Source organism: Pogona vitticeps, chromosome 6, assembly GCF_051106095.1.
Source record: "Pogona vitticeps strain Pit_001003342236 chromosome 6, PviZW2.1, whole genome shotgun sequence".
NCBI classification, from domain to species: Eukaryota; Metazoa; Chordata; class Lepidosauria; order Squamata; family Agamidae; genus Pogona; species Pogona vitticeps.
Genome location: NC_135788.1, coordinates 42,790,254 through 42,808,167, shown reverse-complemented (window position 1 = coordinate 42,808,167; position 17,914 = coordinate 42,790,254). Strand labels below are relative to the sequence as shown.

General features: G+C 40.4%; 1 protein-coding gene across 3 annotated transcripts in view; it reads left to right on the top strand.

Moving 5' to 3' along the window:
* The first annotated feature begins 3,522 nt into the window (after nt 1-3,522).
* The window catches only part of THRB (thyroid hormone receptor beta), a 268,006-nt gene continuing 253,614 nt past the window's right edge, over nt 3,523-17,914 (top strand). Inside the window, exon 1 of one of the 3 annotated variants that reach the window (XM_073003406.2) lies at nt 3,523-3,666. The gene's annotated coding sequence lies outside the window, so the exon portion shown is untranslated. The remainder of the gene's footprint in view (nt 3,667-17,914) is intronic. The other 2 variants (XM_078377281.1, XM_078377286.1) reach the window with 2 other exon arrangements.

Sequence of the window (17,914 nt, the reverse complement as noted above, 5' to 3'; positions counted from 1 at the left end):
GCAACCGGTACACAAGCAAGCAGGACAAGAGGGGAGTGAACTGAGGAACCATCTCCATTGCCCCCATTCACATGAAGGAAAAAGGGACTAGAACCCCTTCCAGTGAAGTTAACTGGGAGGAAGACAGACTTAGACTCAGTAAGCCTCACCACAGGTACCCGTGGCTGTGCAGGTACTAACCCAGATACAGCTGAGAACAGTTTAGTTGTAAATCTCCACCCTGTTGCAATAAATCTAAAGCATGGAGCAAGAAACCCATTGACCTGATGGCTGGCGGAGCTCACAGCAACATTTCTTTATTACTTCAAGAATCTTAAGTTTGGTTCTATGATTCATCTTAATTCTTATTTTAGTTATCTCTGTGTTGTTGTATGGTTTGCTAATTGTTTTACTGTATTTTGTCTTGATATGATAACTTTCATTTATCTCCTTTGTATACTGTCACTGTATTTGTAAATAGGGGTAAAAAGGTTTGGGTGGATTAAATAGATAAAACATCTTGAAAGTTTACTTAGGAGTTTTTGATAATGGAATAAGCGCACAGTGTTAGCTGGATTATCTGTATGCCTAGGTACCCCATGGTTCAAGAGGAGATTCCTCACATCAAATTTTGGGGTGATGCCCATGCACCATGAGCCAACCCCAAAGGCTAATGGTGCAGGGCTTATTTTTGCAAAAGTTATGTTGATTCTTCAAACAAATTATTTTTTCATGCTTGATAATTTACTTTTAATAATTCATTGTGCCATTTTTCCTAAATAGTCCATAGCTCAATCCAGTCTGGAGCTCCCCAGATCCATATTTTTCAAAACTAATATACCTGCTAGCTGGCTGGCTGGCTGGCTGGCTGGCTAAATGGTATGAAGCACCATAGCCAGAAGTTTATCTTCCATTGTGACTCCTGAGAGAAGAGCCAGCCTATGCAGCATGGGTAGACTTCATTATCTCAAAATATCACCTGAATATTTTATACTGAGAAAGCCCTGGGAAGGCTTGCTATACAAGTCAGAGCTGACTTGACAGCATATAAGTATTGTATTATACTGGCTGTTTTTCAGTGCTCTGTTTCAAGAGTCTCTTCTTAGGGACATGTTAGATATATTTACCCTCATACACCCTGCTTTTTGAAAGATGAAATATTCCAGAAGTATAACACTTTTTCAATTTTAGTTCTTTTCTACAGGAGGTCTTTGGAAGTTTATTGGCATTTTGTTATGTTTGGAACTATTTTCAAAATTAGAAATTGAGCATAGAGGAAGGGACACCACTATAGAACTTCAATAGCCAGTTAGAGGCTAACAATTGCTCTCATATCAGATCTTTAGAGAAACAGGTAACACATTGAGGTGTGTTGTATCTCCCTATGATTCAGAATGGTCATCGTGTCTTATAAAGCTCTTTTACACACACCTAGTCCCCCTCCCTTGGCTAAAGAGCAGGGGCTCTCACTCTTAATTGTTTGAAAATAATGTATACATGGTTTCTCAATTGCATTACTCTTTACAGAAATGTTATTGAGTTCTAAATGAAACCGGTTCATGACTTTTTATCAGCTTCTCCTGTGTCTTACACCTTTTCATCTGTCTACCTCTTCGGTCCCTTTGTTTTCTTCTTGTCGTCCTGTTTCATCCTCTTGCAAACATTTAATTTTCCTATAATGTGAAAATCTTTGGCGCCTAGTATACAGTACTGTTGGTGCATGGCTGGACAGGGTGACAGGTATTTCCATGCTTATGCTTGACAGTTTGTTGTATCTTTCTTGACTACTCACATTCCTATCCGAGGACTCAGTTAGACAGTCATTTGTCCCACTGTTTGGTGCATTGTGAGGACAGGCTGGCTCATTCTTTTTCTGATGATCAGACAATGTAATTGCAAGAGTGAACTGGTCTATCCCTAGAGCACCCTACAAGCACATTTCTGAGCCCCCTGAGTAAGAGGCTTCTACTTGTGTGCGTGCATGCGTACATGCATGTATGTGTATGTGCACGTGCACATGCGCATGCGTGCACACATGTGCACACTTGTGCAGGGGGGTAGGTTTTCTCTAGTTGGGCCATTTTCAGCTCCTGCAATTGCTGGGATCTGACTGAGAAGCAAGCCTTAAACTATCAAGGCTCCTTTTACTGTTAATTTCAGCAGAGGGGAAGGGGAAGTGAAATTATTATTATTTGATTCTGCTACACTATAGCTGTTGTGCAGGATCAGTTAGATTAGATTTAATTTTTTTGGCACTTGTCTGACGTTTCAATTGAGAAACTGCCTGCAGCTGAAACAATAGAATTGTTTTACACAGGAAACTGAGCCTTGGCACTTAGTACCATCTTGGAGCTCTCTTCTGCTGCTTTGCTGAAGAGTTCTAATTGGTCTCAATAAAGGTATTGTCCACCTCTGGATCTTTTTTCTTCTTCTTACGGATCAACACAACTACCTTTGTTCAGAACAAGGTTTTTGATGCTGAAGAGAATAGAAGGACTGGGAACAAGTAAATACACTATACAGTAAGGTTGTCAGCTTTTCCTGTCTTGATCTGTGTCTCTTCAGTATCAGGGCACAAATCAAAAGGTGAAGTTCTCCCATCACTACCTGTCTCTGCTAGAAAACAACTCCTAGAGGAATTAATCCCTATTACTCAGTAGCAGCCAAAGCAACAAAGAGGCTTGAGTCATTCACTCAGCTTTATTACTGCATAAGCTTTCCGATGATGTGGATTCTTCGACTATGTAACAGAAGCTTTGTTGTTGTTTAGTCCTTAAGTCGTGTCCGACTCTTCGTGACCCCATGGACCAGAGCACGCCAGGCCCTCCTATTTTCCATTGCCTCCCAGAGTTGGGTCAAATTCATGTTGGTTGCTTCGGTGACACTGTCCAACCATCTCGTCCTCTGTAGTCCCCTTCTCCTCTTATCCTCACCCTTTCCCCAGAAGCAGAAGGTTACATCGCAATAAATCTGCTAGTGTGTTTAAGGGGCCTCCAGCCTTTATATTGGTTTTGCTGGGGGGAAAAAACTTGATTTAGTGAACTTGCCCCACGACTTTGAAAAAATGAAGAAGGTTGGAACTCCCCTTGCGTTTCTATCTGGCCAATGTTGTTTTGTGAACCACTCGAAAATAGTTAAGAAGCCAGACGAGCCAGTATTTTTAAAAAACACTGAAGTTGCAATCGTCTTCTGTGCACACACCTCAGGCAGTCCCACTCAGTTCCTTTCCGAGTAAACAGGGTGAAGGGGCTGGGGGCGGGGGCGGGGGCGGCGGGGGCTCCAAACTGGCCGGTTGCACCTAGTCCCACATCCTGTAAGGTGTTCGAGTTCTGCTCAGCGTGGCTCTGCCCTTCAGTCTTCCGCTTGCGTGCCCGTGAGATTTCTCGTGTGGAAACGGGCGCGGAATGTTGCGTGGAGGGGAACGAAGCGCGGGGGCTGTTGTGGTGGAAAAGCGAGAGGCGAGCGCCTGCCGCCGCGCTGCCCAGAGAACCAGGCGTCCTGCTCCCTTTCTGTCACTCATGTGCTCTCCGCCTGCCTCCCGCGCTGGCTGTTCGCTCGCTCGCTCGCTCGCTCTCCCTCCCACCGCACAGCCGGGTCGTTTCAGGACACAGGCCGCCTGTCGCCGTGGGAAGCGCTGGAGCCTCCTCGGCGTCTCTCTCGGGTCTCCGTCGAGCCCGCGCTTGGCAGGTGAGCCCCTCCTCCTCCTTTGCCATTCCCCTCTGTGGGAGCCACCGTCCCTCCTCTCTCTCTCTCTCTCTCTTTTTCCTGTCCTGTCTTTCCTTCCTCTTTCCTTCCAGCGAGGGAGACGAGGGCAAGGTTCACTCCACACACACGAAACACGCAGAAAAAGCGGAGCATTGGGGGGGGGGGAAGGGGCGAAGAGCGAGGGAGAGAGAGAGAATTCGCGTCTGAGCGAGGAGAGAGAGAGAGGCAGAGAAGCAGACTTCCTAACGCGACAGGCGAGGTGGTGGAGAGCGGATATAAATGGAGTTTCTAATTAAAAATATATGGCACAGGCGGGCCACTTGGCGGGCAGGATGGAGAAGTGTTTACAAGAGAGCACGCGCGGGTACTTCTGAGGGGACTCCGGGGGTGGCGGCGGGCGAGCGGGATGAGTGAGTGAGTGAGTGAGTGGGGGGGGGCTTTCATCTCTTGCACGTGGATCGTTAAGAGCCGATAGCGGCAGTGGCAGAGGAAGGGGGGGAGTGGGAGGGAGAGAGGAGGAGGCGGGGGAGGAAGTTTTTTTCCCCCCCACCAGGCTTCCGAGGACAAGAATATAAAGCAACTTGGCACATTGCAAGATGCTTAGGGCAGATTAGCGCACCCGGAGCTGACAGCTCGGGAAGGGCGACGGTCCCAAGCACTCCTCCTCGGCAGAAGGAGAAGCCGGGCCCGGTGGCGTTGGAGGGACGGAACCTCCTGCCAGGCGGGTGCTGCCGCCCTCCTGCGCCATTGAGGAGAAGAGTCCTTCCCCCCCCCGCCACACACGGCGGGCCTAAAAGCTCCCATTCAGAACTAAATCCTCCTCGATTCAATAGGATTTACTCCGCGGTTCGTGTGCGTGTGTTGCATGGCAGCCGGGGCTCGCTTGAGGCGTTTAACTGCCTGAGACAAGCAACACCCCCCAGCGCGCGCGCGCCTCCCCCCCCCCAACTTCTTCTCACAGAAGTTGACAAGAGAGGCTGCTGAATCTGACTTCGGCGCATGGGGACGAAACATGGCCCACAACATGTCTCTTGGGTGGGGGAAGAGGGTTACAGAGCTCTACCTCGCAATTTGGAGGGCCTGCGGTTTTGCCACCTTATTACTTAAACCTGGGGCGTGAAGGGAGGAATGGAGAGGAATGTCTGGGTCCAGACTAAGCCTTCCTGCTTTTGTGTTTCCTTCTGCCCAGAAAGGAGCAGCGAGGAGCAGTCTCTGCACGTGGAGCTTGTAGATTCATTCAGTTACTGTGCTCTCTAAATGCCAGTGCCAGAGGTCAGCATCCCTCCCTGTCACCATGCCCAGTTCCAGCTCTGACAGGGTGGATTAGGATAGGTAGTACTGTATGACTCACACAGCTCTGTCCTTGCAGCCATTCACTGTCCACTCAGAAGAGGCCAGAATGGCTCCCTCCAGAAGGTGCAATTGAATGCAGCTCCTTCACTTTGCCTTCGTTTCCTTGGTAGAAGCACCCATTTTGCATGCAACAGGCTCAAAGCCCATGCTCTGCCATTCCCAGCTCAGACCAAATCCCTGGAAAGTCGTAGCCAAAATGTGTAGAATAGATGGCACCTAGCTAAGTTAATACTGTTTAGTATGGTTTTCAAGAGTGCTCATTACTTAGGTTTAAATGAAATTTATGGTATGGAGGGCACAGTTTTTAACATGAAAATCAGAAATCTAGGATCATTGACAGCGTGATATTGGAAATTGGCTGCAGTGCATTTACTTGTGCATTACCAATAAGGGGAGAAATCACCTAGTGAGATGCTTCAATGGACCATATCTCGATTACTGTGTGCTGAGCTTCTGGAACCAGGAAAGGTTTTAAAAATATAAATTGCAAAGGGAGTTCATACATGGGGCCAAAAAGTTGTCCTGGTCAGAGGGAACTTAGGAAAACAGGAAAATTTGGGTTAATAAGACTGATTAGGGTGTGATGTGCCTTTTTAGAGTTTATCCAAGAGTGATTCCTTTGAATGGAAGATGGGGGGGGGGATCTTCATTTGTATATTCCACTCTATAAATGCCAGATGTGATTCTTACTAGCTGGCCTGCCTGAGACTATCATATCTTACTTCATCTAAACAGAGATGTCAGACAGAAAAGTGAACCAGACCTGGGTTCATGAAACACAGATTCCAAAACTGCTTTTCAGTTGACAGCCAAGAACCACAGTGATTGCTTGATTCTGGGTTCATGTTCATTATTTGCACTTCCTTGCTAAGGTTCATAATAAAGACGGGGAGACTGGAATTCATGTGACATATATATTTTGAGAGCCATAAAGATTTGAATGTTCTGTGCTAAGAATGAGAAAGGATTTACCTTCTGTTGCTTCCAGAGACAGTTATATGGCTCCTCCCCACCACAGGAATGTTCCAAAGAAACCACTGGCATTGGTTTTGATTTTGCTAATGGTGGTATAAGAATTTCAAGAAAATTCACTTTTTCCAACTTACTTCATGGATTTTTTAATATAACTGCTGCCTGTTACAATCTAAGTTACTATCTTGTGCTTATACTTTTTATGCATGAAATTGTGGGTAAGGCAGGGCTATCATGACAATATGACATGTTTCTAACTTTGGGTCTCCAGATATTTTTGGACTACAACTCCTGGAAATCCTGGCCAGCAGAGCTAATGGTGAAAGGTTCTGGGAGTTTTAGTCCAAGAACATCTGGAGACCCAAGATTGGTAACCACTACAATATGAAAAAAATCTTCTTTGTGGGAGTGATACCACAATGTTCCATTCATTAATATACACTTCCTTGGACAGTATTTTAATAGGGCTTTCAAAGTAAGTGGGATATTTAAGGAGCAGTTTTAACAGCTCCACTCCCCTAGTGAGTTTCCATGGCCAAATGAGGATTAAAATTGAACCCTGTTCTCCAGAATGCTAGTCCAACACTCTATCCACTACACTGCACTGGGAATCCTTGCACAGTATTTTATGGAGTCAGAAAATCATGCCCTGATAATTTTGTTGAAGGCTGGGGTGAAAATACACCTAACAAATAATTCAACAGTTTAATCAATTCTCTGCTGCAAGATCCAGTCTAGACCACAAACCTAGATGGTGTGAGGATTTAACAGATTCAAGGAGGTTCATCCTATTAGTGGTCATGTGTCATGGTGTCTATCTACTGCCTCTAGGATTCATAAGCACTATGCCTCTAAATACCTGTTGACCTGGAGAGCAATAGCATGATGCAACTATTGCTTTTCAATCCCACAGTTTGTTTAATTAATTTTAAAAAATAATTCTAACCCATTTTATATGGTCCAATTTCAGGCTGGGTTGCAATAAATGAAATTAGAATATCAAAATAGTTTAAAAATCACAAAACTAAGAAAATATCTCAATAAGTTACAAATGCTTGAGTGAGCAGCTATGTTTTATCTTGGCAATGAAAGAAGAGGAAAGTCAAAGCCAATTTGTCTTCAAAGGAAACTCCCCCAAATGGGTTTCCCAGATTAATCTTGTTGGACACCATGGGAAGGAGGATTCTGAACTTAATGAATTGTTAAGATTAATCTTATCTAGCACAGTTCTTATGTTCTCATACTGATGGTTTCTGTCACTGTGTAGTGTGTATTGTTATGATATGTATGAAATATAGAGGAGTCTGCAAAGGATTAATTGTTCCAGAAAGCAGAACATCTGTGACATGTATTGTTGCCTATTTTACTCTTCCCACATTTCTTCATTCTCATAAGCCAAAAGGTCTACTTCATATTTCTCTTCTGTCAAAACACTAGATGTTCTGCAAATGCCAAAGAGCATGTTCAGACTAAATGTGCATATTCAGCAATTGTATGCAAAATAAATGTCAACATAAATGTTACTTTTTTATTTTTTAAAAAATTGAATACATAATCAAGAAACCTTGGATGCAGATTGTGGAGTTTTGATTAAAGATATAGTACAAGCCACAGTGGCTATAATAAAGTATAACTGTGACATCATTCTAAATCCTTGTGAGCATTTGCTACTGTCCTTTGTGATTCCCTGAACTCTACCTCATTACTAACCATGTAACTATTGTCATAAAACCTGCCACTGAAACCTTTCTGTTTGAAGAATAAATTTTTGCTTTTATGCTTATACAGTGTAGATTTTATGTGTGATATTTTTGAAAGACTTTATCAATGAAAAATGTTAAAATTTTGTTCAATAGTACAGATGGATCAAGATTTTGCTCTGGTTTTCACACCAAGACACCAGAATATCTGGAAACAGACTTGAATTTTTGTAGTTTAATGGCTATGTCTGAGCAACAACATAAATGTTTCCTGTTCTGGAGACTGATTGCAATATATTGAGAGTTAATGAGCTATTGGCAATAAAAAACATTATTGGCCTTTTGCCATAATAAGTTGAGAAAGTTATTCCTTTGAAGCAGACTTGCACATCTTGTTACCTACAGGCTGTACATGTTGTTGTGGAGAGCCTTCTCATTGCAACTTTGATATATAACTATATACAGTATATTGGAATTTCGCAATAATATAAAGATAGCCAATGAATTTCATATGGATAGCAAAGTCCAGTATAGTGTTTCTCAATGAACCATGGGAAGACAGTCATTGTTTGATAATTGTAGACACACATACCTTCCCTACCTTCAGCAAAGGTATGATAAAACAATAAAATACTCAGGCTACTTCCTAAAGGAATATCAAAGGAACATCCTGAGAAAAGAATTGCAAAGGAACACCTTGAGACAGAAAGTTTAATGGAATAGCAATTCAAATTACTCATTTTATAGCTCTTTGTGTGTTTCCTATATAGCTATGTACTATCTTCGGTTCTTTAGACTAGCTTTACACATGTTGCTGTTGTGTCTGTGGCTGTCTCTGCTGGCTAATATGAATAAACATTTTCTGAAACCTTCAATATCCCTCATTACAAATTCTTAAGTGAAAAGTTCTCCACAATGGAGCAACGAACCCCACCAGATTCTTCATATAGACTTTGCAGTATGCCTGAAGCTGCAAAACTATGGAGTTAATCACAAAACTTGTAAGTAACAATTTATGTCGTATATTTCTCAAGGGCTCTGTGTATAGTGATTAGAATGCTGGATTGGGATCTGGGAGATTCAGATACTAATCCTCACTGAGCAATGAAACATTAGGTTGGTCCCATTTGTTCAGTCTGATCTACATTAGCCTGCTGTGAGGTTGGAGTAGATAGGGGGAATATAATAGGGATATAAATGGAATAAACTAATAAATAAAATAAACATATGTAGACTTCATGTAGAGAATCTAGTAGAAAACAAATATAACATTGGATTACTACATGTGTATAACTTGGACCTGCATACTGTACAAAATTTAGCAATGTTTCATTACCAATAATGTTCTAATACATATAAACAATTAATGTTCAGAGATCCCCTAGGCTCAAAAAGTGTTCTGAAGATGTCATGAAGGCATAGTTGAATGGCAGGTAGCGATTTGTTTTTTGTTTTTTGTTTTTTAATTTTCTGTTTTATCAGGAAAACAATGCAGAATTGAAAACTGGGCAACCAACAATAGGAAAATCCAGGGCAGGCTTGTAGGATATTTGAGCGCATAACTCAGTTGTATATCAGAAAACAAATTGTTCCAAATTAAACATCGACTATGGGCTCAATGACACACTAGAAAAGAATCTCAGTTATACCCATTCTTTTCATTTCTCTCTTACACTGATAGATTTTTGTAGTGGTCACATTGTATATAAATTGCTGGAAGCATTCACATAGTTTTTAACAGTATTGATTCATTTCTTTGTATTTGAACTGTTATAGGAGGCTACACTGTTCTTTAATTTTGTATCAGTTCATTTTCTCTACTGTTTCTTGGGGCAATCCTTTTTTAAAAAAAATTACCAAAGGTGATATATCAAGGAAGCAGTGCCATCTCCCCTCCTCCCCTTTCCCTTTTCTCCTTTACTCACTTAATTTATCTTTTCCCTTTTGAACAGTGTCGGGAGGAGGAAGTAGGTTTTTTTCCAAAAATGTATTACTTTTTTAAAAAAAGGATACATGCACATTGGCCATGAAGTGGCCACAGTGCCTAGAAACCTGAAACTTGACCCCTTTGCAAAGGAATTAAATCAAAAGCAACATTCACACATGCTGAAATTATAAGGAATGAAGCAATTCATCAGCTGTACAATTTTAAACAAACTTCCTGGCAAGGGGGAAATAAACCACTTGTCAGGGCAAATGAATCAATGTTGACCGTCTCTCATGTGAATGGAAAATTATGAAACAATCTAAATAATGGCCAGATCAGTATAACTGGGGTTCTTTTTGCTGGTGCGATTGAGTCCACAGTGAAGATTACTGCATTAGTTTGGGAAGTGAGTCCTGTTTGCAAATAAATAAATAAATAAATAAATAAATAAATAAATAAATAAATAAATAAATAAATAAATAAATAAATAAATAAATAAATAAATAAATAAATAAATAAATAAATAAATAAATAAATAAATAATTTTTTTTAGATTCTGCTTTTCCTGTGGCTCATGAGGTTATTATTTTATGTTTTTAACAAATCAAGCAGAAGTATGTATGGTAAGGGACGTGGTGGCGCTGTGGGCTAAACCGCAGAAGCCTGTGCTGCAGGGTCAGAAGACCAAGCAGTCGTAAGATCGAATCCACGTGACGGAGTGAGCTCCCGTCGCTTGTCCCAGCTCCCGCCAACCTAGCGGTTCAAAAGCATGCAAATGCAAGTAGATAAATAGGGACCACCTCGGTGGGAAGGTAACAGCGTTCCGTGTCTAAGTCGCACTGGCCATGTGACCACAGAAGATTGTCTTCGGACAGAACGCTGGCTCTATGGCTTGGAAATGGGGATGAGCACTGCCCCTTAGAGTCGAACCCAACTGGACAAAAATTGTCAAGGGAAACCTTTACCTTTACCTTATGTATGGTAATATGGTAACCATTCAAACATTGAAAGTATCTTATTCTTTTTTATTTGTCAATTTGGATGGATGGGTATGGGATAAACATACATATTGCAGCATGCAGTGATGAGGGCAAACTGGAATCCTCATTCTAATAGGATAATGACCTCCTAAGTGAGAAATATAATAGGCAGGAGGGGAAGAATGTGATGGACTGGGACTTCACTGTTTGCCTGCTCACCAGGGCATTATTGTGCCTCTCCACAGGCAAAGAGCCACATGGGAAAATAACTTGGCTATAAACAAAATGCAATGTTGTAATGGAAGTGCTGAACTCTCAGTTATGATTTGGTACGATTCTGTACAATTGTGTGATTCTCCATTACCTTCACCCAGAATGCACAACTTTGCTAATTTTGCTCCCTGCTTCAAAGTGAATTAGGCTTAAAGGCCTTGCTCTAATTTCTTTCTAGAGCTTTCTTGATTGGACACTTTGACCTAATTGGACATTTAAGAAGGTTGCCAAAGCATGCACTAATAGGTTGTTTCCAGTTTTCCTTCAATTATTAATAAAGCTCATTTAGAGGATCAATTAGCATTCTGAAAAGGGGATTTTGAAACAGATTTCTCATAAAAGCATCACAGGGTAAGTTTTGTTAATGCTTTGTTCTGTTTGACAAAGTAGGTAAAATAATTAACAGTAAATATAAGCAATCTGCACTGGAGAAACATTTTTGGTTTATGTTCAGATGTTACATACAACATTCTGGTAACTTCTGAATCACACCTAGGCAAAAATGTCATGTGTCACCTTGACAGATAAAGTGGGAAAAGTTGGAATCATTCTATAAACAAACATAATTAATAATTAAACTTGGTGCTACCTCCTACCCTATAAGTACTCCAAATTGAAAGAGTAACAACCGACTATTGCTTACAATTGCATTCTTTTCTTATAATAGCTATGAAGGAATTAGAAAAGGTCCATAAATGCAAGATCCTTGCTGGAAGCCACAGCCAAGATCATACATACTTTGGTATTCTCCATTACTATATACATGTATGAAAGCCAGGCATTGAAGACAGCCAAGAGAAAAAGAATCAAATCATTTGAAATGAGGGCCAGAACCCTGTTGGAGATTTAACTTCTAGCTAAAAGCTAAAATGACTAAAGTAAGGTGATCATAACAAGAGAAATATTGCAAAAGATAATAATGCAATAATGGACAAAGGAAGATTTAACATGAGATGGATTGACTCAGAAAAGAATCATGGCCTTTAGTGTGCAAGACTTGAGTAAGGTTGTTAATGACAGGGCTGTGTGGAGGTCTTTAATTCATATGGTTGCCGTAAATCAGAATTGGTTTGATGACACAGACCAAAAATATAATGTTTGTTGAAACGAATGCTTTTAAGATGAATTTGCCTTGATGTTTTTTCTAAAACAGATTTAGAAATTGTATCTAAACATTATAGCCGTTTCATCCCATTTTAACAGCTACAACTACATCCTGCAGAATTCTGGGTCTTTAGTGCATTCTGTGAGATTGATGTGCAGTTATTTCCTTCCAAACTCAGCTTTGGAAAAGGGCTTTCCTGGAAGAATTTTCTACCTGGTTATCTAGGTTTTTGGAGAATGAAGCCTTGTGGCACAGTGGTTAAACTGTTATACTGCAGCCAAATCTGTGCTCACAACCCAGGGTTCAATCCCAGATAGCCAGCTCAAGGTTGACTCAGCCTTCTATCCTTCCGAGGTCGGTAAAATGACTACCCAGCTCATCTGGGGGGGGGGGGAGCAATGTGTAGCCTACATATTTAACTTGTAAACCACCCAAAGAGTGTTTGAAGCGCTATGGGGCGGTATATAAGCAGCACAGTTTGTGTGTGTGTGTGTGTGTGTGTGTGTGTGTGTGTGTGTGTGTGTGTGTGTAGTTGTTGTTGTTGTTTGTATATAAAGGTGCCTTTTATAATTACTGGAGACTTCAAGATCCATCAAGAATCTAAATTATGGAAGGACTTCCCTTCTGTATTACATATGCATACTCTGACTGTATTGTCATCTCCCTCCACTCACATTAGGGGTAGAGCTTTGGACTTGTTTATAGGGAGTTAGAATTTTCTCCATTTGTTATTTTAGATAGTGGCCTTTCTGATCATGTTTTCTTGCATAGAAGTTGCACACTTCCTCTTCCCCCTGTTCTGCCTGTTCAGAGGGTTGCTACAAGGAACTTGTCTAAAGTTTCTTCTAGCAGCTTTACATTAGAGACCTTATAACCATTTTTGGATTGGTCAGGACTACAATGGTTGCAGGCTAATGAGAGTTTACAGGTTAGCTCAGTGGATGAATTGGATGCTACATTTCAAATGGCAATGAGTGCTGCTCTGGAGCGGTTGGTTCCTTCTGTTTGTCACCCTTGGCTGACTCAAGGCTTGATCACACATAAGAAAAGAACACTGGTAATATTGGTTCTTTTCATCTCCCTCTTATACTGATACATTCTTTTTCAGCAGTCACATGGTATATATACATATATCAATGATATCATTTACATTGTTTAGAACTGGGTCAGTATATGGTATATAAATTGGTGGAGGCATTCATTGTTTTTAACTGAGTCAATTCGTTTTCTTCTATTTGAACCATTATAAAATGCTACACAGCTCTTTAATTTTGTATTGATTCATTTTCTCTACTGTTTCTTGGAGCAATCAGCCCCTATATCCCTTTTAAAAAAATATTACCAAAGGTGATATCGATAAAGCAGTACAAGCCTTCTGTCCTCCCCCCATTTCCCCTTTCCTCCCGTACTAACTTGGCCTCTTTTCTGCATTTCCCTGCATATCTCTCCCTCTCAATTCTTGGCTTTAATTACTCTCTTCCTTTTTGCACAGCTTCAGGAGGAGGAATCTGGTTTTAAAAGACTTGCAAAGAATTGTGAAGAGAAGGGTTAAAAACAGAGATGAGACATTTGTACAACACCCCTTCAAATCAGGAAATATCCCTTTCTTGTCTCAAGCCCTTTTTAATCCACAAGGGAGGGGGGAAGGCTGTCTTCTTCTGAGCAATGTTTATGGTGGTAGTGGCTTCTAGCAATTTACCAATATCCCTTTAAAAAAATTTAAAGGGGTACAAGCACAGTGACCATGAAGTAGCCACAGCAGCCCGAAACCTGAGACCTTTGCAAAGGAAATAATTTGGCAGCAACGTTCACACGTGCTGAAACAATACGGAATAAAGGATACATCATTGGTACAATTTAAACTTACCTCCCGGTGGTGAGAAGGAAATAAACCGATTGCCAGGGCAAATGAATTAATGTTAGCTATGCGTCATGTGAACAGAAAATTTTGAAAGAATCCAAATAACAGCCAAACGGTATAACTGGGGTTCATCTGGCAGATGTGATGAAGCCCACAGGAGCTTAAAAATGAGTAGTCTTCTCTTCACCATTTAGAATGACAATAGAAGCGTGCTCCTTCAGACGATTCCCATTATATTTTATAATCTGAATTTGGAAGGTATTTTTAAAATTTAGATAAAGCTAAGCAAGCTTTTTATCATTGTACTATTTTGGTTCAGGCACACAGCCCAAGACAGTCATTTAATACTTTTAAGAGGTTGCTGGCCTCAGGGTTGTTGGGCAAAATTTTAATTGTTTATTTATCTCCTTCAGTTGATGTCTTACCTGATTACTTTTTTTCAGAAAACCTCAGAAAATTTACTTGACTTTTTAAAGCAGATGTGAGTCTTCCTCCTTCCTTCCCTTTACAATCCTAAGAGGATCAGTTTGAATTTACCTGGGTATCAAGGAACAGATTTCTGCAGTTTCTGCCTGCCTCTCCTCAACTATTGCTCCTAATTATCCTTTTTCTTTTCTTTTTCTTTATTCTGTTGTAGGTTCTTCTCTTTCGCGTTTTTCGCCCAGTCTGTTCACTTACTATTAGTGAATTCCCAAGTTCCTATAAACATGCGTTTGTCTGTCATTTGGTGAAAAAAACTTCCTTTGATATTTCAGTTTGTGCTAATTGTTGACCAGTTTTTCTTCTTCCATATGTGTCTAAAATTTTGGAGAGAGTAGCCCTTTCTCAAATGGTGCCTCATTTAGCTCATCAAAATGCCATCAATCCGTTTCAATCTGGATTTCGGGTTGGACATTCATCTGAGATAGCACTCTCTCTAGTTTTGAATTATATCCTAGTGGCCAAGTTTCAACATCGTTCATCAGTGCTGGTGCTACTTGACTTGTCATCAGCATTTGATGCACTTGATCACCAAATTCTTCTCTCAAGACAGGCCTCTTTGGGTATCTCTGGAAATGCTGGCTCTTGGTTTTCTTCTTATTTGTTAAATCATTCTTTTTCATTGTTTATTGGCACTAAAAGTTCCCAGTCTTTCCCTGTCACTGTTGGTGTTCCACAGTGCTCAGTATTTGGCCCAGATCTTTTTTCTCTATATATACTTCCATTGCGAGCCTTAATTTCTAGTTTGAGTTTTCATTATCACATTTTTGTCAATGGTATCCAAGTATACTGGTCTTATCCTGAGCTTAGTGATGGGATTTAGACTTCCTTGGATGTCTAAATCATGGATGTCTTCTCATCATCTGAAACTGAACATGGATAGACTGAAGTCTTGGTCTTTCCTCCAGATCATCTTGTCCATCCATCTTGTCTATCCCTCCTCTCTCCCTCCAAGGTTGTTGGGTGACCCCTGTCTTAGAGGCCATAGGTTTTGGCGTTTTAGTGGATGACCAGCTGTTGTTCTGTTCATTTATGAATGTGACTGCCAAAGTATGAAATTTCCATCTTGCTAATATCCACTGGACCCATCACTTACTAAGTCCTGAAACTACAAAACTCCATGCCTTGTTGGCTTCACATCTGGATTACCATAACAAACTCTGGCAGGTCTTTCTTCTTCACTTCATCCTCTTACCATGACACAGAATAGTGCAGTATGAGTGGTTTTAAATTTACCATGTTACTCCCATATTACTCATCGTTGTAGGGCATTGCATTGGTTGCCCTTCAAATCAAATACATGTCTTAAAATCCTTATCTTATTATTTAAAGTCCTACATTTTTCCTGTCATTATATAGCAGAGCTTATCATCTTAAAAGGACCTGGCCTGCAAATTCCAGGCTTTTGTTGGTCCCTTGGACTAAGATGGTAATTTCCAAGATTCAAGCATTTTTTCACTTGGCTCCAAAGCTGTGGAATTTTCTCCCCAGCACCTTCATATTGTCAAACCTACAGTTCAATGCATTCCAATGGGGGGGGGAAATTCACCAAAAATTAACGAAGACTCAGAACAAAGCCAAATTAAGTTTGCAAAGGTTTTACAAGGTGCACTAATGATTCCAAGCATTTTAAACAGTTTTTGAAGATTTTAAGACACTTTAAAAATAGCTAAAATGGACCTGTCAAAACCACTGAAACGCATTGAAACCTATTCAATGCATTCCCATGGGGGAACCGCGTTTCGCTTAGCAATGTTTCCTATGGCAATTTTTGCTTAAGGACGGTAATCCATTCCCATTGGAATGGATTATCCGGTTTTCAATGCATTCCTATGGGAAATGGTGTTTCACTTAGCGATGTTTTCCCATAGCGATTTTTTTTTAACCAATTAACATCGCTAAGCAAGGCACCACTGTATACACATAATATTAAGATGGTGGTTAAATGTTGTGTTGCATGTTTGTACAGTATTGATCTTATTGGAATGCACTCTGGTATAAAGTGCAATATAAATAAATATTATCTGTATACTTTGAGAAGTATTAAAAATTTAATTTAGTGTTTCAGGGGGAGTGCATTGGAGCTTTCTAAGTACTTTGCAGAACTACAGATTCCAGTATTACTTACAATGAAGCCATAGTAATTAAACTGATACCAGACTGCTATAGTGACGTAGTACAGATAAATTAATAGTGTATTTTCACCCTAGGAACATAGGCTTGTTTTTCCCCACACTAACCTATGCATGGAGTCTGCTAAACATAAGGAAAGAGAAGCAAAGTGAGAGGAAAAATTATGTTGAGAAATATCTGCAGACTTAGAGGGCAACTATATTGACAAATAATACAGGAAATCCTCTGGAATTGACAGTCAGATTCTCATTATTTTTCATTGATTACATGACACGCAATATGAATTAGCCCAGAGTTCTTCCTCCCTACTCTGTACTTTTTTCTTCTACTATTTATTTATTTATTTATTTATTTATTTATTTATTTATTTATTTATTTATTTATTTATTTATTTATTTATTCATTCATTCATTCATTCATTCATTCATTCATTCATTCATTCATTTCATTTCATTTCATTTCATTTCTATACCACCCCATTGGTTCATGTGATGTGGTCACTTGAGATGATGTAATGGGTGGCCAAAAGTTGGTTCTCCCAAGTTCCTTGTTTGAAGTGGGGAGAGAAGAAGCAAAAGGGCACTCATAGGGGAATTAGTTCTCCTCAACTGAACACATCTCATCTCCATGTCATTTTTACCGCTTGGTGCCAGTGCTAGTGTGCTACAGCACCTAGAAAGAACGGGAAAGAGGAGAAAATTGGCAGGCAGCCCTTGTTTGTAGCTTGTTAAGGTACCTTTCCTATAGCCATGCCTCCTAAAAATCTGGATAGTTGCGATAGAACTGCCTTAACAAAATGCTAACAAGTGCTAGTTGGCAATTTCCTTCTCTCTCTCCCTGTGCTGACTCATGAACCCAGCAAAATCTGGCTTCCAGTTTGAGACTTATAGCAGATCCATTCACATTGTTTCTCTTATGTAGCTTATTTTTATATTTATTTATTTAAATGTTTACCCTGCCCATCTAGTGGCAAAGCTGCTACTCTGGGCAGCTTACAATCGGGAAAGATATAAAATGCAATTTTGTTGTTTTGTTGTTAAGTCATGTCCGACTCTTTGTGACCCAATGGACCAGAGCATGCCAGGACCTCCTGTCTTCCACTGCCTCCCTAATTCAATAGATGACATAAATTAAAACATTAAACAAACAAACAGAAAACCCAACACTCCTAGACCTAGTTATATAAGAAAATATAATCAGGGGGCTGGAAACCAAAACTTATGAGGAAAGGTTGAAAGAATTGGGCATGTTTAGCCTGGAGAAAAGAAAACTGAGGGGAAAACTGAGGGAAAACTGATAGCACTTTTCAAATATTTGAAAGGCTGTCACACAGAGGAGGAACAAGATCTGTTCTCGATCATCCCAAAGTGCAACAATGGGCTCAAGTTAAAGGAAGCCAGATTTCAGTTGAACATCAGGAAAAATGTCCTAACTGTTAGAGCAGTA